Here is a 21519-nt window from a genome sequence, read left to right as displayed (position 1 = left end):
GCTGGAATGTGTGTGCAACTTCTGTGCCATTCATAGAACCTCACAAGCATGTCTTTTCAAGTTAGCTAAGGTCACAGCTACACTTACCTTTGAAACCCTCTTATACCACTTTAGCAATCGTGGCTTCCCTCAAAGAATGCTGGGAACTGTAGTTTGTTAAGGGTTCTGGAAATTGTAGCCTCGTGAGGGGTCTCCTAACAACTCTCAGCACCCTTAACAAACTTCAGTTCCCAGCATTCTTTGGGGGAAGCCAGGACACACTCTCCCCCCCCCCCCCGTGTGTGTGTGTGTGTTTATTGCAGGTATATTCTGCAACACGTAATTGACTCAATATTAGTGCATTAATGATGGATGGCTTTATGACTGCACATCATTCTGCTCTGTTATTTGTCCTATGATGTTCTCCAATGTTACTGTGTTATTGCTGTTTGGAGGCGCCCTCTTAGTGCAGCAAAAGTGGGACAAAAAATAAACCGGCATTTTTATGGTATAAAAAGATGACAGGATTTTAGCAGGAAGTGACGGGGCATGCAGCAAATAGAAATGAAGCGGTGTGATCACCTGAAACATTTGCAGGTGTAAATGATAATGGAAATGTGATTGTGTATAACCTCCCCAATAATGTTTTGATATGTGAAATTAAAAGGATTTTGCATTGTTTTGTAATACGCCTTGGGAATCCTGTTGGAACCTGAAAGTGCAGGATGCTAATTGCTGTAGAAATAATATGAAAAAGTGGTGCTTGCATAGCTATCCCTGACCTTGGTTTGGCCTCAGTGATGGCACAAGACTAAGTTCCTCTACAGCACATGTTGCTGCTACTGACTTTCGTGTTCCCCCACTTCTGGTGCTGAGCTCAAGGACCATGCAGAAGGTCACCGGGTGGCTCATACAATTGCATGATGGTGTATGACTCAGGAAAGGGGATCCGAGGTCTTTTCTTCACCACTGCTCAGAAGTACAACTCAGCAAATAAAGAACCCTGAATGTTGCTCCATTAGAGTGTGGGGATTCATAGAATCATAGAATCATAGAATCATAGAGTTGGAAGAGACCACAAGGGCCATCGAGTCCAACCCCCTGCCAAGCAGGAAACACCATCAGAGCACTCCTGACATATGGTTGTCAAGCCTCTGCTTAAAGACCTCCAAAGAAGGAGTCTCCACCACACTCCTTGGCAGCAAATTCCACTGTCGAACAGCTCTTACTGTCAGGAAGTTCTTCCTAATGTTTAGGTGGAATCTTCTTTCTTGTAGTTTGGATCCATTGCTCCGTGTCCGCTTCTCTGGAGCAGCAGAAAACAACCTTTCTCCCTCCTCTATGTGACATCCTTTTATATATTTGAACATGGCTATCATATCACCCCTTAACCTCCTCTTCTCCAGGCTAAAGATGCCCAGCTCCCTTAGCCGTTCCTCATAAGGCATCGTTTCCAGGCCTTTGACCATTTTGGTTGCCCTCCTCTGGACACGTTCCAGTTTGTCAGTGTCCTTCTTGAACTGTGGTGCCCAGAACTGGACACAGTACTCCAGGTGAGGTCTGACCAGAGCAGAATACAGTGGCACTATTACTTTGGGGTCACGTTTCCTATCTTGGCTCCAAAGTTGGGTGCAAACCTTCCAGTTGTAGTCCAAGACCAGGACTAGAAGATCTGGTTGTAGGAAACTGAACGGGCAGGCCTGGGCAAATGAACTTGGCAAGAGTTCTCCTTCAATATGCAGACATTTCTGCTGCAAACACAGAGGCTCAGTTTGGATGCTGCCCAGTCTTCTAACCACAGCTAGGAAAGTGAGATCACCCTGGGGGCATTGGTACTACTCCCGCTTCCAACTCTCCCTTCCATTTTCAGAGCTACCCATGGGTAGCATTGCTGGTTTTTTCCTAACTGTGGTTTGTTCAAAACTACAACATGGAGGTTAAGCGTGGTTCTCAAGCTGCAGTGCAAACCTAGCAATAACCACTGTTTGCACCAAAAATAAAAAAGAGTGTGGAATTAATTTGCAAGAGTGAAGGGTGCATGAGAAGTGTGAAGGTCCCCAATGCTCTAGTTTCATGGTTTTAAGAGATTGGGCAGCAGACACTGAGATCTTGCTCCGAGGGCCTTCTGGCAGTTCCCTCACTGACAGAAGTGAGGTTACAAAGGTTACAAGAACAACCTCTTCATCCATGGACTACACAGATGACACAGCCTAAGGTGCACTCCATCCTGCCTTGAGCTTGGGGTGCTTCCAACTGGGTGAAGTGGGTGATGGCACAGAATGTTCTGCTCAAGGAACAAAGAAAACAGACTGTTTGCAGTCCAGCTTGTGTGAGGGGAGGAAGATCTGTCCTCTTGGCTGGAATTCAAACTCACCGGCCGGTTCTTTGGATTGTAGGTATCTACTAGTCACAAAATTTCCAGCATGTCTGTGGGATCTAATGGGCCAAAGTAGATTGGGTTTGGAAAAAGAGCCACCTGTGTTCTATTTCTATCCTGTGTGTCTCCGTGGTTTGAGGAGAGAAAGGTCAGGAGGAAGGCTGTGGTCAAAGAAACGGCTGAATGAAAAGGGAAAGTGAGATTTTCCATTCATCACCAGCAGGAAATTAGGCAGTGTTTTTATTTATGTTTGATTTGCAGTGTTTAAGGATGAGTAAAAGTTATTGGGAAAGTGAGATAGGCAGGGAAGGCCCCTGGCGATGGAGCATCATCAGCTCCCTCCTGCTTCCTCACTCCCCATCCCTCCAGGGCTTCTGTCTCCTGCCTGGTTTGCCCCCATTTCTCTCTTGCAAAACCCCCTCAGGGCATCAGGGAGTAGCTGTGACATAAGGGGAACAGAATGGGAACCAAAAGGTGAAGGTCAGGAATGAGGAGGAGGAGAATGGGCCCACACAGTGACTGTTGAATGGGTGGGGCAGAAGCTGAGTGATGTGTGTCGTGCCTCAGGCCATACTGCATATTTTCGCAATTCTCATCCTCTCACCCTACTCTGGTCTTACATCATAGTTATCATTAATAATGAGGAGATACTTTGCATCTATACAACGTTTTAAGGGGGTTGACAACACCTTATACCCACCAACTTAGTAGGCTTAACAACTATTTTTTAAGGAAGACTAGTATCATCCCTGGCACGTGTGTGGCACTGTGGGTTAAACCACAGAGCCTAGGACTTGCCGATCAGAAGGTCAGTGGTTTGAATCCCCGCGACGGGGTGAGCTCCCGTTGCTCGGTCCCTGCTCCTGCCAACCTAGCAGTTCGAAAGCACGTCAAAGCGCAAGTAGATAAATAGGGACGGGAAGGTAAACGGCGTTTCCATGCGCTGCTCTGGTTCGCCAGAAGTGGCTTAGTCATGCTGGCCACATGACCCGGAAGCTGTACGCCGGCTCCCTCGGCCAATAAAGTGAGATGAGCGCCGCAACCCCAGAGTCGGCCACGACTGGACCTAATGGTCAGGGGTCCCTTTACCTTTACCTTTATAGTATCATCCCTATATTGCAGATGCAGGAAATGGAGGCCAGGAGAGGAGCCGTTTGTTTAAGGCTGGTAGCTACCATGTTCATGGTGAGCCCATGTCTGTGGTGAGATTTGGGAGCAGTTAAGGACACCCCCCCCCTGCAACTGAAGACAGGCTCTGGCAGTTTGGGCAGACAGGACTGATCGTGGTTCCACCAGTCAAGAAGGTGGTTTCTGCCCAGGCTGTAGAGGGAAGTGAGGGGCGGGTGGGGCTCATCCACCTGAGAAGGAAGCCCATCTAGGAGAAGAAAAACTCTGATCTTAGACCTCTGCTGCCTTGTGGGATATCATAGAATCATAGAATCATAGAGTTGGAAGAGACCACAAGGGCCATCGAGTCCAACCCCCTGCCAAGCAGGAAACACCATCATCTTTGGGGTAATAAAATGCTAATTTGGGGTAATAAAATGCTAAGAAGTAAACCCTGCACAAATCCAGAGTGGAGTCCCTGAGGTGCTTGGATTGTGCTTGGGATGCCTCCTCTCAGCAACTCCTGCAGCCAAAGCAAGTGCCAGGCGTCTTGCTCTGTTTTCCTTTGGCCCACAGCAGCAAGACTGAGGGGGCGTGTCTTGTTGTCTGGCCAGCCCAGAACCTCCAGACACACGGCCCAGGCTTGTACCCTGGGAAGGTGACTTCGGTGCTGCTAATAAAGTGGTTTGACTTCACCCCCAAAGACGCACTCCATTCTCTCTTAAGAAAGACGCATACCAACAATATATTGGTATAACTATGCAAGTATATAGATGTGACATATACAATGTACACAAATGTTCTCTGTAACATGCTCATTGGCCTCTTCTTCCAGACTGTTTTCAAAAATGTCAGTTTGCAGCCAGATGCCTGTCAGTTTGAGGGGCTTTGCCAGTGATTGTCATGACAACCAACAGAGGCCCTGCAGGGAACTGGTTGAGTTCCCTCCCCGCATTCCTTCCATGTCCCTGCCTGGAGGGTTGCTGCTGCCACCAGGGAGAAGGAGGTTTCTCTCTGGTGGCCCTCAGGCCCACTGAGATGCTGGTCCCTCCAACATTACATGTTTTTAAGTGTGTTTTGAAAAACGTCATTTATTTGAACTACCTTTTCTTAAACAAAGTCTCTCAGTGCCACAGGTTTTTAATGACTGAACTGTTTTGCAAATACTGCTTCCATGCTGCTGCTTTATTTTATTTTTAGGTAAATTGACTTAGATATTCACAAACTGTATGGTGTTTCATCATGTTTTTTTAAAATAATAATAATAATTCATTAGTCTCTTGAGTTGCCTTGTGAGGGATATGAATGCTAATGCTAAGAATTCTAATTCATAGGCCACCTGGTGATGGGAGGCACCTGCTAGGTTACTTGGTAGTGCAGAAGTCTAGCGGTTCCAACCTGCTTCCCACATTCAGCCCTAACAGGCTCACTAGTTCCTGCCCTCTGCTGACTTCATCCGTGATAGCTTGGGGTGCCGTCCCTTGAAATCTCAGCTGGAGGAACGGCTGGCTCACGAGTGACCATCAGGGCTTTGGGATGCCTGTTGAGTGAGCTGTCTCCACTCCTCCTTTAGCTACGTCCCATCATGTTATGCTCTGTCTCCATCCATATAATGTGTGGTGTAGTGGTTAGAGTGTTGGACTAGGACCTGGGTTCAAATCCCACTCAGTCATGAAACTGGCTAGGTGACCTTGGGTGAGTTACCAGCCTGCCTCACAGGGTTGCTGTGAAGATAAAACGGGGAGCGGGAAAACCATGTGTACCATCTGAACTCCTTTGTGGAAAGGAGATAGAATCATCATCACCATCATTCATAGTAGTAAAAGAGCATAACAGCAGGGGACGAGCCCTGCTGGGTCAGACTTCTCACCCCAAGGCAGGACACGAATGCGAGATCCTTCCTCTCTCTGCTGTTTCTTCTCCAGAGACTGGTAGTCAGTGATGTGCTGCCTTGATCTAGGAGGCAGCCTGTAGCCATCATGACTAGTAGCCTTTTGTAAGAGCAAGTCGCCTTCCTCCATGAGTTGTCTGATCTCCCTTGAAAGCCATCTAAGCTTGTGGCCATCACCACTTCCTCTGGGCACCAAATCCCACAAGCTGGTTAATGCCTTATATGGAGGGGTGATTACATTCATGCCTCCCAAATCTGTTGCCAAATCAGTTTCTAGTATTATGGGAGAGGGACCATTCTATCTCTGCCTGCTTCCTTCCTTCACATATCATGTTTATCATATCTCCCCACCTCATTGCACACATACCCATAAACTAAAAATCCCCAAACCCTTTCATATGCAGAAAATTCTCTTCCAACCCTGTGGATTATTTGCCATTTGCCGTACCTTTCACTTCTTTTTGCTATCCTTTCTGAAGCAGGAGAGACAAACAGAATTAAAAATGGAACTGCTCCTTGGATCTCTATAAGGGCATTATAATGCTGCCTGTCTTATTTTCAAGTTACACATGTTATGAATGTACATTTCAGGAAATGCAATGCCTTTGCATTCCCCTGCATGGATGCCTTTGCTGACGCAGTGCTGCAACCCACACCCACTGATGGTGCAGGCAGTGACCTTGTGTCTTTGCAGCGGTCAGTGCTGCTTCCCTGGACTGTGGTCGAAAGAGAACTGTGCAGTTATCCCTCTATGTCCAGTGGCACCTATGATTCTTGAACATCAACCCCACTGCACAGCAACACGCTTTCGAAAATTGGGGGGGGGGGGTCAAAAGCAGCATGTGATGTGCATGAATGCATCTGTTGTTCAAGGGGTAGGAGAAGTGGCGTGTCTCACTGACTCTTGACCAAATCTGTTTTCTATTTTTTTTTTTTTAAAATGCTTTATTAGTTTTAAAATGAAAAAACAGTCAACAAATGAAAAACCAAAAGGTAATACAAATTACTAAAAGTAAATAGATTTCTTACAACACAACTTCTATTATGACTGCCAGTCACACCATCAAAGGACCAGAGCTGTTTTCTAGAGTCCACAGTGACTCATAGGAGCCTGCCTGATGGCCTCTCCCTGATCCAGGGCCCCCGGAGGGCTAGAAAGGACCCTACATCAGCTTTGATGAAACACCCTTCCTTTCCACTTCAAGAACTCATGGGCTTCTTTTGTAACTTAAGGCTCTGTTTATTATATTGTTGGTCTGCCTTACAAATGGGCCCCTTGGGGAAGTCAAAGGAAGGGGCCATCTTCCCTCCCCATCTCCATATTTCTGACTTTATGTGATGTGTTTCATTGTTACAGAATAAGAACAACAAAATGTTCTTGGGGCGCTTAAAGACTTTCACTATTTTTGATGGGATTTGGGGCTCATTCATACTCACTTTTTGCTCTGTGCTTTCTAAGCAGAAGTCCACACTTTCAAGCTCAGTGTCAGAGTGCTTTTTTAGTCTTCCTCGCCCCCCCCCCATTCTTTCCCCAGGAAATCCTGCTCTTTAGTGCTGAATGAGATCAAACACCTATTTGGGGTTTCAGTGAACTGCCAGTTGTTCCGATTTAGCGATAAAGAGCAGGTTTTTGAGGGGAAAGCACCGGGGTAAATCAAAAACAGCAAATAAACAAAAACCGCCTGGACATGGAACTTTAAAGCACAGACCTGTGCCTAGAAACGCAGCCGCAAAGGAAGTCTGCCTGAGCCCTTTGTCACCTGCTGGCAAATGCAAGTTGCACAATTAGATTTGATTGAGGGGTCTTGTGTCTGCCCCAAAGATCAGACTTTTTGCAGTAATAAAAGTGACAGGAAAATGTGCTGGGACATGTGGGGTACCATTAGGAACATAAGAAGAGCCCAGCTGGATCAGGCCAATGGCCCATCTAGTCCAGGATTCTGGTCCGCACAGTGGCTGTGGGAAGCCTGCAGGCAGGATCTAAGCGCTTGCTGGATTTGATGCAACATCATCTCACCTCCCTGCAAGCAAATCAGAACGGATGATCACTTTAAATAGCCAACACCTTCCATTCTCCCTGGAAAAAAAAAATTAGTACATATGCTCAGTAAACAAGTGGCCTGGAAGTGTTGTTAAAATATGTTAGTGTGGGGTGGTTGTTGTTTTTCTGCAATTTAAACCCTGGTTTGAGCCATGCTGTGAATCCCCCCCCCCCCCCGCTACCAAAATATCCAGACTTCTTCCCCCCTCCCTGTCCTGCTTTTGTAGCTTTGGGTCGGCAATTGCTTGAATACATGACCTAGATTTTATGGAAAACCTGAGTAGAATGAACTGCATTTATTCCTGGAGAAAACAGCTAATATGGACTGGAGGGATTGGAGGTGCTCAGCTGACAGGGGGCTCATGACTGGAGAATGCCGTCTCAGGACCAGTGATGATGAGTGGCCCTTACTAGTCTAGGATCCCTGCACTTGCAAGATGAATGAAGACGAGCAGCAAAGTCAGTCCTCAGGGAATGTGCAGGCGACCTTGGAACGGACAGCTCACGGAAGAACCCCGACCAGACCTAAGAGGAGGCGTGTAGTGGTGATAGGGGATTCCCTACTGAGGGGAACAGAAGCAGCGATCTGTGGGCCTGACAAGATGTCTTGGGAAGTGTGCTGTCTCCCCGGGGCTAAGATCCAAGATGTAACTGAACGACTGCAAGGAATCATAAAACCCACTGACAAATACCCCTTCCTCTTGGTTCATGTGGGAACCAATGACACTGCAAGCAATAGCCTCCAGAAGATCAAAAGAGACTATGAGGCTCTGGGCAGGAAACTGAAGCAATTAAATGCACAAATTGTCATCTCATCTGTCCTCCCAGTTGAACGACGTGGCCCAGGGAGAGAGGGAAAAATAGTGGAAGTGGACAGCTGGCTTCGCAAATGGTGTAAACAGGAACGGTTTGGATTCTTAGATCACGGACTGCAGTTTCTTGAAGATGGACTTCTGGCAAGCGATGGGCTGCACCTCACAACGGTTGGGAGGAATGTTTTTGCCAAAAATCTCAGAAACCTCATCAGGAGGGCTTTAAACTGACTAATGTGGGGGAGGGAGACAGTGCTCCTGAAGGTAGGAGTCTATCAATTGATGAAGATGATCATCCGGAAGACACAAGATCTACCCACCCAGGAAGAATGGCAGATGAAGGTGATGGAGTACATGGAACTGGCGGAAATGACTGGCAGAATCCGAGACCTGGGAGAAGAGTCGGTAGAAGAAGAGTGGAAGAAATTTAAAGACTATTTACAGAAACATTGTAAAATTAAGGAAAGTTAGAAGGATGCTGGAATGAAGTTATGTGGCTTTAGCAGTAATGTTACAAAGGGGTATGTAAAAATGGATTGTTAATAGGTGAGAATGTAAAGTTATAATATATTAAGATAAATTATTAAGATAAAAGTAAAAATGGAAAGGATTTGCTGAAATAACTAATTGAACTAGAATACAAAAAAGGGAGGTGTGAGGAGGTCAGGGAAACAAGTAAATGAAAGATAAGATATGGAAAGGTTGATTTGTTTTTAATTGTTTTTATTTTTCTGTATTTTGTATTTTTTCTTTTTTTTCCTTTTTTTCTTATTCTTGTAACTTTTTTGAAACTTTAATAAATATTATTTTAAAAAAGAAGAAGATGACGATCATCCAAATGTCATAGACCAAATGGAGCAAACAGCATGCAGACCTAGTGGTGGGAGGAAAAAATCCTTAAATAAGAGACACGGGGGAATGATTAATGGACTTCAGTGTCTGTACACTAATGCGCAAAGCATGGGAAATAAACAAGATGAGCTTGAGCTCTTGGTACAGCAAACTAAATATGACATAATAGGCATCACAGAAACCTGGTGAGATAAGTCCCACGATTGGAATGTAATAATGGAGGGATACAATCTATTTCAGAGAAACAGACCAGACAAGAAAGGAGGAGGAGTGGCGTTATATGTCAGGGATGTGTATACCTGTGAAGAGATCCAAGATTTAGAACCTCAAAGCCAAAGTGAGAGCATTTGGGTCAAAATTAAGGGAGAGAAGAATAACAGTGACCTCATTGTGGGAGTTTACTATAGATCTCCAAGCCAAACGGAGGACATAGATGATGCCTTCCTGGAACAAATGGCCAAGCATGCAAAAGGAATGGAGATAGTAGTAATGGGGGACTTCAATTACCCGGATATTTGTTGGATGTCAAACTCAGCCAAGAGCATAAGGTCAAACAGATTCCTCACTGGCCTTGCAGACAACTTTATTGTCCAGAAAGTGGGAGAAGCAACAAGAGGAACAGCCATTTTGGATCTGGTCCTAACCAATATTGATGACCTGGTTAGTGGGGTAGAAGTGGAAGGATCATTAGGCGCGAGTGATCATGCTCTTCTGAAGTTTACTATACAGCTGAAAGGAGCAGCCAAGCATACTAGGACCCAATTTCTTGACTTTAAGAAAGCCGACTTCATAAAACTTAGGGAAGTGCTGGGTGAGATCCCATGGAAAGTAATACTAAAAGGAAAGGGAGTTCATGATGGCTGGGAGTTTGTTAAGAGGGAGATAGTAAAAGCACAACTTCAGGCAATACCAATGAGACGGAAACATGGAAGGTGCCTAAAGAAGCCAGGGTGGCTATCTAAAGAACTTTTAACTGAGTTAAGATTAAAAAAGGATGTGTACAAAAAATGGAAAAGGGGGGAAACCACCAAAGAGGAATTCAAACAAATAGCCAGCACGTGTAGACACAAAGTCAGAAAAGCTAAAGCACAGAATGAACTCAGGCTTGCTAGAGAGGTTAAAAGCAACAAAAAAGGCTTTTATGGGTATGTTCGTAGCAAAAGGAAGAACAAAGAAACAGTGGGGTCACTCAGAGGAGAAGATGGTGAAATGCAAACAGGGGACACAGAAAGGGCTGAACTCCTCAATGCCTTCTTTGCCTCAGTCTTCTCCGATAAAGAAAACAATGCCCGACCTGAAGAATTTGGAGCAAATGATTCAGCAGAGGAAACACAGCCCAGAATAACTAAGGAGATAGTACAAGAATACTTGGCTAGTTTAGATGTATTCAAGTCTCCAGGGCCAGATGAACTGCATCCAAGAGTATTAAAAGAACTGGCAGATGTGATCTCAGAACCACTGGCAGTCATCTTTGAGAATTCCTGGAGAACAGGCGAAGTCCCGGCAGACTGGAGGAGGGCAAATGTTGTTCCTATTTTCAAAAAGGGGAAAAGAGAGGACCCAAATAATTACCGCCCAGTCAGTCTGACATCAATACCAGGGAAGATTCTGGAGCAGATCATTAAGCAAACAGTCTGTGAGCACCTAGAAAGGAATGCTGTGATCACCAATAGTCAGCATGGATTTCTGAAAAATAAGTCATGTCAGACTAACCTGATCTCGTTTTTTGACAGAATCACAAGCCTGGTAGATAGTGCCACTGTATTCTGCTCTGGTCAGACCTCACCTGGAGTACTGTGTCCAGTTCTGGGCACCACAGTTCAAGAAGGACACTGACAAACTGCAACGTGTCCAGAGGAGAGCAACCAAAATGGTCAAAGGCCTGGAAACGATGCCTTATGAGGAACGGCTAAGGGAGCTGGGCATGTTTAGCCTGGAGAAGAGGAGGTTAAGGGGTGATATGGTTGCCATGTTCAAATATATAAAAGGATGTCACATAGAGGAGGGAGAAAGGTTGTTTTCTGCTGCTCCAGAGAAGCGGACACGGAGCAATGGTTCCAAACTACAAGAAAAAAGATTCCACCTAAACATTAGGAAGAACTTCCTGACAGTAAGAGCTGTTTGACAGTGGAATTTGCTGCCAAGGAGTGTGGTGGAGTCTCCTTCTTTGGAGGTCTTTAAGCAGAGGCTTGACAACCATATGTCAGGAGTGCTCTGATGGTGTTTCCTGCTTGGCAGGGGGTTGGACTCGATGGCCCTTGTGGTCTCTTCCAACTCTATGATTCTATGAATGGATTGCCTCCTGGGGTCATTTATTTATTTAGGCATGAGCACCTGCTCATTTTTATATGACAAAAGTGAAATAATTATAGTTTTACTTCCAGTGTGATGTAGTGGTTAGTGTGCTGGACTAGGATACTGTTGGGAGGTGCAAGAAAACAACAGCAACAGCGGCAGCAGTAAGCAAATTAAAATACTACTGTACTGCTCTAGTAGTAGTAGTTTACCATACTTTAAAAAGATATTTTAGCATTTCAATTACTGTTATTGCTACTAATCCTATTTAATAGCTGTTGTACAGAGTTGCACCTCATCACTGGATGAGCCATTGCTGTGTGGTGCATTTTTGTGTGGGTGTTCTACTGCTCCACCCTAGAGCTGGCTGCAGGTTTTGCTCTGGGCAAAAAAAGATTTGGCCTTTAGTCATTTCTGGACTGTGTCATTTCCGATGCTGCTCTAGGACTTTGAGCAGGAAGCTGCCTGCCCCTGGTTCTTCAGGCTCTGAGATGTAAACCTTGCTTTGGCCTTCATGATCTTGTTAATTAAGGCGCGTAAACTCTTTCTAAGAAGTTGTAAAAGCCAAAGCTTGGCCTGCTATCCAGTTGCAACAGTACATCACGAAACTCATATAAATGACTCAGAGTACCCAGGGAATACCATTTTGGATTGCACCAGGTGTGGTGTTGTGCTGATGTAAAAGTGTAATGGAGAGCTTTGTTTCTGCAAGTGTCATTTGACATCTAGGGCCTGGTTTCCCCCCCCCCCCCCCAGTTCATATTTATTGGTTTTTAACAACAGAAATGCTTTCTTAATGTAAGATCACAGTATAAAGTTTCAGTTTCTTGTTGATGTACATGTGTTTCTAAATCACAATAAAGAAAAACAAATATATATTCTTAGTCATTTGAGTCATTAATTTTCTAATTACTTCTGAATTCCCACCCCTTCTTACTTGGATCCTTTATTGGTAACCAATTTTTCACTACTTTTTGATGTTTCTCATTACAAGAGTTAATCTAAACCAGTTAAAAAAATTAATCCTCCACGGTGGTCTTTCAGGTATTGTTTAAATATATTCCAGTCTTTTCTAAATTTTTGTTTCACTTGATCCCTTCTCTGTCTTGTCAGTTTATCCATCTCAGCGTATTCCATCAGTCTAATCAGCCAATCTTTTTTTGATGGTATCATCTCACTTTTCCAATTCTGTGCAATCTAAACTCTTGCTGCCATGGTAGCGTACATAAATAATTTATTTAAATTTCTTGGAATTTCCCTCCTGATAATCCCTAAAAGAAATGCCTCGGGAAAGGCATTTTTGGGAAATGAAATTTTGAGTATCTTTTTCAACTTGTTATAGACTGAATCCCAAAATTCCCTCATTCTTGTACAGGTCCACTAGACATGGTACATCCCACCACCTCCTTACATTTCCAATACTCGTTTGAATTATTTTTGTACATTATCTCTAATTTCCTCGGTGTTGTATGCCAGCGATAGAAGAGCTTAATGTAGTTTTCCTTAATAAAATAACATGCCGTGAACTTAAGATGTTCCCTCCACAATTTTTGCCATTCTGAGAGTTGTATGTTACGACCTAAATCTCTTGCCCATTTTATCATGGCTGATAAAGTCCTTCACTCGTCCTTCACTGACCATTCTAATAAGATTTTATACATTTTGGACAATATTTTCTCATCGTTATATATCAAATCTCTTTCGAACATTGGAAGTTCTTTGCTAAAACCCTTTTTGTCTTGTTTTTGATGGTACTGGAACAAATTGTTGATTCTACTTTTTATTTCTTCAAATTTTTTGAGTTTTAATTGGTTGCCTTCTTCACAAATAATGTCTTTATATGTAACCCAATCATTCATCATGTTGACCTTTTTTACTGTCATGGCTTCCATTGGTGGCAACCACCAGGGTGTCTTTTGTTCCAGGATACCCTTGTTTTTTCTCCAGACAGCATACAGAGATCTTCTTATTACATGATTCATAAAATATCTGTTGGCTCTCGCCTTGTCATAGCATAAGTAAGTGTGCCAGCCAAAATGATTATTAAAGCCCTCTAGATCTAATATGTCAGTGTTTTTCAATACTAGCCATTCCTTGGTCCAAGGTAGGCATTCATAATGCAACTCAAGATTTGGCAGTGCAAAGCCTCCTCATTCTCTACTGTCTGTCAAAAGTTTATAACTTATTCTCGGCCTTTTGCCCTGCCAAATGAATCTTGTTACATATTTCTGCCAGGTCTTAAAATGTCTTGCACTGTCCACTACTAGGATGACTTGGAATAAGAAAAGTATTTTAGGCAACACATTCTTTTTTATTGTGGAGATCCTACCCCAAAATGATAATCTTAACCTGTCCCACATTTCCAAATTTCTTTTTATCTCCTTGGTATATAGTTGTCTTTATATAGATTAATGTTCTTTGCCGAAATCCAAATTCTTAAATATTTTATTCTCTTACTAGTTGTCAGTCCTGTAAGGTGTTGTAGTTCTCATCTATCCTCTTCTCTCATATTTTTGACTAACATTTTGGTTTTTTTCTTTATTAAGTTTAAAGCCTGCAACTAGCCCAAATTCTGTAATCTTTTCTATCACTATTGGCACATTTTTTGGGGGGTCTTCCATAGTTATAGTCAGGTCGTTGGCAAGGCTTTTACTTTGAAAGTCTTATTTCCGACAACTATACCCTTTTTGTTCTTTTCTTTTCTAATGTTCATATTCAAAACTACCAACACCAGTATGAATAACAGAGGGGATGAAGGACACCCCTGTCGTGTACCTCTCTTAATATTACAATTTTCTGTTAGGCTATTATTTATAACTAATTTAGCTCTTTGTTGTGAATATATTGCATTTATACCTTTATAGAAATTTTCTCCCGCTCCTATCATCTCTAATGGGTTTTTTTCCATAAACTTCCAGGAGACGTTGTCAAATGCCTTCTCTGCATCAATAAACAGCAATGCTGCCTGTTTTTCATTTCTGACTTCCAGATACTCTAGAGTATCTGTTACATATCTTATATTATTTTTCATATGATGTCCTGGAAGAGATCCTGCTTGGTCCTCGTGAATATAGTCTTTGAGTATGCATTTCAATCTATTTGCTAGAATATCTGCAAATATTTTATAGTCGTTATTAAGAAGAGATATAGGTCGGTGGTTCTTCACTGATGTTGGATCTGTTCCCTTAGGAATCAGGGTTATGTAGGCCTCCTCCCATGATTCTGGTAGTTTGCCTTTATTGTTATTTGCTACCTCTTGGGTGTTTGGGGATGCACGTAGCTTTCAGGTCACCCCCTCTCAAAGCCTGTTGATGCTCGAGTCTCTCACTGGAGCTCAGACCTGCACCACGATCCTTCCCGTGGCAAACCAGAAGTCCCACTGATCGAGATTCAGGGCCTGTTTTTGAGATGCTTTGTTTTGGAAAGTTTATGCATTGCAATGGTTCATACACAGCCAGTCTAATGGAAAAAGGGGGTGTAGGCATGCTGCATGTGAAGGATCCAGCTTCCTTGCACCCCTGGCCACCTGGGAAGCCCCAAACCTCTCAGATTTTGCAGCTGATAATTTTACCAGGAGTGGGAGAAATGTTTTCCTAACCCCCATATATATACATCTAGGTAAAGGTGAAAGGTAAAGGACCCCTGGACAGTTAAGTCCAGTCAAAGGCGACTATGGGGTTGTGGTGCTCATCTCACTTTTCAGGCCAAGGAAGCCAGCGTTTGTCTGCAGATAGCTTTCCAGGTCATGTGGCCAGCAGAACTAAACTGCTTCTGGCGCACCGTGATGAGTGCCAGAACACACGGAAACACTGTTTATCTTCCTGCCACGGCAGTACCTATTTATCTACTTGTACAGTGGTACCTCTGGTTGTGAATGGGATCCGTTCCGGAGCCCCATTCGCAACCTGAAAGGAATGCAACCCACATCTGTGCGTCTGCACATGCGCAGGTCGAGATTCGCCGTTTCTGTGCATGCGCGTGACGTCATTTTGCGCGCATGCATGGGCAACGAAACCCAGAAATAACCCTTTCTGGTACTTTCGGGTCGCCACAGGACACAACCTGAAAAGATGTAACCTGAACAGAATGTAACAAGAGGTATGACTGTACTGGCCTGCTTTCAAACTGCCAGGTTGGAAGGAGCTGGGGCAGAGCAACGGGAGCTTACCCTCTTGTGCATATTTAAACTGCCAACTTTCCGATCAGCAAACCCAAGAGGCTCAGTGGTTTGGACCACAGTACAACCTGCATCCCATCTACAGGGGTGTCAGCAGGATCTTCTGTGTAATAATTTTTATTAGTTTTCAGTTACAATAACCCAATAAAAGCTGCATTGTCAATACCAAATTATAATACCAAATTATAATACAATTAATAATATCAACTGATATCAAATGATATTATTTTGTTGGCCTCCTGTGTCCTAGAATTGATGATTTAATAATTTACTTTAATTCTGCATTCTAAAAACTTATAAATTCCAATTACACACCAGTCAGAATAACAAACCTTTATACTGCAGCTGCAATTTAAATGACTTCCATTTGCATTAACACGTCAAATAATTTACAGTCCTACAGGCAAAGCCTTCAAACTCTCTCTTTGTTCTTCTTGTGTGTGGCTATTTTTCTGTCCGTGCTGTTTCTTCCCATCCTTGTACTGTATTTTCTCTATCTTTTGTCACTTGTTGCTGTTCTCCATCATACCTTGGGCGGAGCTAGTATTCCACTGCTGTTTCATAAGTTCTCCATTGCACGTTCCAAGCCTCATTGTTTTGCAACTCAAGCATCAGCTGCAAAAATATACTGTTTTCTCTCAGCCTGGGGAGGAGAGGAGAGCCAGCTATCAAATTTCAAGTAACTCAGTAATGAACCTTCTTTGGCAAGCTCACAGCCCCCTCTTATCTCTCCGTTCAGCTGACAAGCAGTTACAGATCCAATTAAATTCAATTCCAAATCATTTTAGCATTATTCAGTTCAGTCCGAGGATGATAAAAAGTAGGGAAGAGTCTGCTCTGAGTTTCCCTCATAAACCTTTGAAAAATAAAGCTTCTCTCCCTTCCCCCCTTTTTTTCTTTACACACACAGTTCCATTTGATTTTATATTTCATATCGGCAATCAATTTTTCACCATTGCCACCTGTACTTCCATAATTTCAACTTCAAACTTAGCAAAGTAAATGTACATCCATGTATTTCAGGGGAGGCTGCCGAATCATAAATATAAAAAATCAAAATGTAAAGAAGCCAAAGGCCCCCCCTCCCCGCCAACCGTCTTTTACACCAAATGAAATCATTTTTCCAAGTTCAAAACTTAACAACCTTGCAGCTGTTTCGATTGTGCAGTTTTTGGTCTCATCTTTTCCAGCACACGTCTTTACATTAGTCCAAATTAAAATCTAATGAATAGAAGAACCTCTGCTTCTTAATGGCGGCGTAGGAGGGTTATCAACAGGTGAAGTGCTTTTGCACTCAGCGCCTCCCTGCCTCTTGCATTCCATGCTGGAGCGAGAGCCAGGTACCAGGTTCTGCAAGTGAAGCCCGTTCCCCCTGGAGGAAAATTTTCAAGGATAATTAAAAAAAAAATCTTTGTTTTTTTCTTCACCAACAATCTCCCACTGTTGTGGGAGGTGCCTCCATTAAGACAGACAGGAACCAGAAGCCCTAGTATAGTGGTGAGCACAGCTGCCTTCCAACAGGATCTTCTGGATCCAGTAAGCTGTAGATAGATTGAGCCTTCTGACTCACTTGCGAAAGAGGACTCAGGTTTGCATAAAATCATATGCAAATGTATGCTGTCTTTTTCTGCCTGCTGCACAAGAATCCTGTTTTCCCCCAATGATAACCATAAACCAGAGTCTAGGCTGAAATGCAGTGTTCACTTATCTGGGAGTAAGCCCCATTAAGACAAAGAGACTTACAGCTGTGTACAGACACATATACCATTGTCTTGTCAGTTAATGGGTGCCTGGGTCTTTAGCTCCTGCACAGCAAGAGACACGCTTAAGCTTCTTTGCAAAGTTTTCATGCTTTTTATTTGCAATTTTTTTTTGCAGGGTGGATTGAAGTCCTCTAGCACACTTATTCTCTAGTAGTATTTGCATAAAATAACTTCTAGGGAATCCCTGAGCTCAAATGAACCTGCCACAGGAAAGATGCATCATGGTTGCTAGTAAATTATTATTATTATTATTATTATTATTATTATTATTATTATTATTAATTATTTATAATCTGCCCATCGGGCTGGGTTTCCCCAGCCATTCTGTAGAAGGTTAAGCTGTGTGGATACCAAGGATTAGAAAATGAGACCAAAGCAGTAAAAGTGCACCTAGGGGGAGGGGAATACAGCAGCTCTTTAGGACCCAGGGCTTCCTATTGCCTGGTGTTGAAACAACTGACTTATCACTTGTTAGCTAAAAACACTGGTAGGTGGGAGCGGCCAGGCAGTCTTATCTCACAGTTGCCTGCACATTTTGCTTCATAACTTTCATTCTCGGTGGACTAGAGACTCCCCCTCCCCATGAAAGTTCAGGGTAGGGACCTTTGTTGTTTGTCAGCCTGGCATACCAGTCCCTCCTGTACCGCCCTCTCAAGTGGACCTGCGCATCAGTCACATCCTGAGCATCGGTGAAAAACACCTTCATAGGGTTAGCATGTACATTTGATAGGATTAAGTGGGAAAGCTTTTCTGGGACTGTATCACCTCAGGAAAAAGGTGGGTGTGGGTTGAACATTGCAACACTTCTCCCACCCCAATCAACTTCCCAATCTTAGCATGCCAGCAAGAAAGCATTGCTCATTTCCTTGAAGTAGTTCTTTTCTTCATGGAGGAAACTTCCTTCCTCCCCTAGGGAAGTTTCAAACATGCAGTCCTCTGCCCCCCTTCAGCTTGATGTGATCCAGTCCCAGGATATGATTGATTCTACTGACAGCAGAGACTCGATTCCACTGGCAGTATAAACTAGCTCTCTGTGTCTTTTGCTAGACTGGCAACCTGCATCTTGAGGGGGGGTTGCCTTCTGGGGAGGTGCATCGATCCAAAAGCACGTGTAGTCAAGCTGCCATTGGAACTGCCCCATGCAAGCAATCTGACCTTCTGGAGCTGGTGTGCTGAATGGGTCTTAGCTCTCCCTACCAAGCAAAGCAGAGAGCTTTTAAGCTCTCCACCTTGCATACTGAGCTCTGGGAGACCCTTGCATGGGCTTTGGTGAGATCTCACAGGAACTCAGATGGCTTTGTGAGATCTTGCGAGAGCCTCCCAGAGCCTAGTAAGCGCAGGGTCCATACGGAGACACCACGGGATTCCTTCAGCCCTGATGTGCCTAGGATGCACGAGAGGATGCGTGGTGTTGGGGGAACCCACCCTGGCTGAATCCTGTGGCTCCTCTATTCTCTTGCCTCTGGAAGCACCCCTGGATCAGAACCTCCCCCAAGTGCAACCTGACCTTGGTCTGGAAAAGCGGGTCTCCTGGCTGCTGCAGCAACCCTGAGAGAGTGGGAGGAGGAAGCAGCGACTGGGCTGCGCCCACTCCAACCACGAGGCTGCCTCTTCCACACTGCCCCAAATCCGGCGCAGAATCTGCGTTAAAATGTCTGCTCTGCTATCCTGAGTGGTGGGGAGAGATCCCAGCAAATGCAATGTGAAGGCTTTGCTCTTAAGCCCTATCCTTTGAATGACTACATAATTGCAATGGCTCATAGAGTCAGGCCATTACCCATTGCCTGCACATTTCCAGACATTTCTCAATGACTAATGAGAGCTAGAAACTTGATTTAAAAATAAATGTCAGGACACAATAAGTTTCTCAAACTTGCTGGTCTATGGAATAGACTTAGCTCTTAATTTGACGGTTCAGGGTGTATGTTGGCTTAAGTCTCCAATCTAGCATGTGCTTAAGCAAGGCATTTCCACTGAACTCATCAGGGTGTACTACTGAGTAAGTGTGTGACACAGTAAGTTCAATCAGTACATGGTGGTGCTGGCAACCAAGGTTAGAGTGTTCTCCTCCAGCTCTGTGAGTGAAAAGCAGATAGAGCAGACTATTAGTTAATCAGTGCCACCTCTGATGAAAGGGGCTGTCAGGCACAGAAAGGGTCTTTCCCATCACTGACTTCCTAATATTTATAACTTGGGCCCCACCTGCATTATAAGCAGGATCATACCACTTCTAACAGTCATGATTTCCACCAAAGAATCCTGAGAAATGTAGTTTGTTAAGGGTGCTGAGAGTTGTTATGAGACCCCGTTGTTGTTGTTGTTGTTGTTGTTGTTGTTGTTGTTGTTGTTTTATTTATACCCAGCCTTTTTCTCCTGGCAGGGACTCCAAGTGGCTGACAGATAAAATAACAGCTAAACCATAGAAAAAATAATACTTAACAAACACACACACACGTTGGCATCCGTCTGTCTCAAAAGACAATGGGAGTGAAATCAAACTAGAGTGTTAGCAAAACCCACAGTGATCTCCCCGGGGTCCAAGCTCTGGCAGTGTGTATGGAGGTTCTGGGCTGCTCAGAGGATAATACTCCCCTCTTGGCCTCACTGATGTGGTCCAAAGGAAAGCAGAGTAAGATGTTGGGCACCAGCTTGGCTGCAGGGGTTGCCAGAAGGAGGAGTACAAGATGCCAACAAAGTAAGTTTGAAACAAACAAAGTTTGAATCAAAGATCTGCTCTCTGAAGCCCGCATTCCCAGCATGTTTGCAATGTCTACACTGGCTTGGTCATGCTCACAGAATGGAAGGTGGCAGGATCCCAAAGGATGTGCTTTTTGGGGCACTGGCTTCAGGCACCAGGCCTACTGGCAGACCAACTCTGTGTTATAAAGATGTCCGCAAATGTGACACGAAGGCTGGCAACATTAATCCTGCCATATGGGAACTCCTTGCAGATGACCAGAGTGTCTGGAAACAGTCAGGTTGTGCATCCACAGCAGTGACCAGAGGAAAAATGACCACTGGGAGTGAGAGCTGAGAGATGAAATGCCATGGTGCATCTGTAACAGCACAATAGGGGTCTCCTAACACTTCTTAGCACTTCTTAATAGACTACAGTTCCCAGAATTCTTTGGGGAAAGCCATGACTGTTTAAAGTGGTGTGATACTACTTTAAGCGTAGTTTGAGGATGGGGCCTCAGAGGGCCAGGGATTGAATCCAATACCTTTTGCACACAGAGCATGCCATTCTAATGCTGAGCCTTCCCCTTGTGAGTAGGGACAGGGTTAAAAAGCAGGATAGAAATCCCAAATCCATAGAGTAAGTCACAGGGTGGGACTGGAGTTTCAGAGCTCCCCTTGACTTCTATTCTTGCCTTCTGCGTGGGCTGGCCCTGGCTGGGTTCAAACCCAGGAATCCCAGGTCCTAATCTTGGCTACCGGTGGGCAGTGAGGTTAGAGAGAAGAAAGCAGAGGTGGCTGTTGGCAGCCCTGCTGAGTGTTAAATAAACTCATTCCACTTTGATGGAGGGATGAGGGAGCATCTGTCCTTGGGGAAACAGAGTGAAACAGTCTGTGAGTGTGTTTATTGTATGGGGGCGATCCACTTTCCCTTTTCCTGAATGCTCCATTATTCCTGGAAACTGTTGCCCAGGATTGGTGGGGGAGTGAAGAGCCAGAGCTTTGGCTAAGTGGGGAAACCAGGCTGGGCTGAGAGCCAGGCCTTAGTTGGAACCACATGCCTCTCTCACCCTCAGAGAGAGGGAGAGGGAGAGCCAGAGAGCCTGCCTAGGCTCCTGTGTGTGCATGCGTGGGCATATTTGGGTGGGAAGGTCAGAGTTGCAACAGAGAGGCTGAGACAAGGGAAGTACGGGGGCTGGGATTTGGAGATGGGGTGATGCACCAGAGGATGGCGTCACTTTGGGAATGGGGCCAGGGATGCCAAATATGGGATAATGGCACAGAGGGGAAGATAATCAGTGGGGCTTTTGTGTATATATTTCTGCTTGTGTGGGCTCCTCTCTGGTCTGCTTGCTTGGATCAGATGGGATGTTGTGACGCAGCAACCCAAGTTTTGTCGAAGCAGATTCATTCCCTCACCACCTTTTCTCTGGAATCCTGGCTGCCCCAGCTGTGAACCTTCTGTCTGCTGGAAGGCTGCCCACCTCCCCCCTCCCCACCCCAAATTCCTTCCCCAGCCAATACTGCACTTGAGCGCAGAGGCCAACAG

At 44.5% G+C, this 21519-nt stretch overlaps 1 protein-coding gene and 1 long non-coding RNA gene across 4 annotated transcripts in view; one reads left to right on the top strand and one right to left on the bottom strand.

The window, feature by feature from the left end:
- Nucleotides 1-21519, top strand: part of SYN1 (synapsin I) — a 116053-nt gene that overhangs the window by 52784 nt on the left and 41750 nt on the right. The gene's annotated exons all lie outside the window — the stretch shown is intronic.
- LOC307206059 lies at nt 15865-17055 on the bottom strand. The gene is made up of 2 exons (XR_013834249.1): nt 16676-17055; nt 15865-16174 (listed from the first exon to the last, which is right to left on the bottom strand). It is a non-coding gene; the product is annotated as an uncharacterized lncRNA (long non-coding RNA).

The sequence above is a fragment of the Podarcis cretensis genome (genome assembly GCF_951804945.1).
Source record: "Podarcis cretensis genome assembly, chromosome: 17".
NCBI lineage: Eukaryota > Metazoa > Chordata > Lepidosauria > Squamata > Lacertidae > Podarcis > Podarcis cretensis.
Note: the sequence above shows the minus strand (reverse complement) of the source record. Positions and strands in the feature narration are given on the sequence as shown.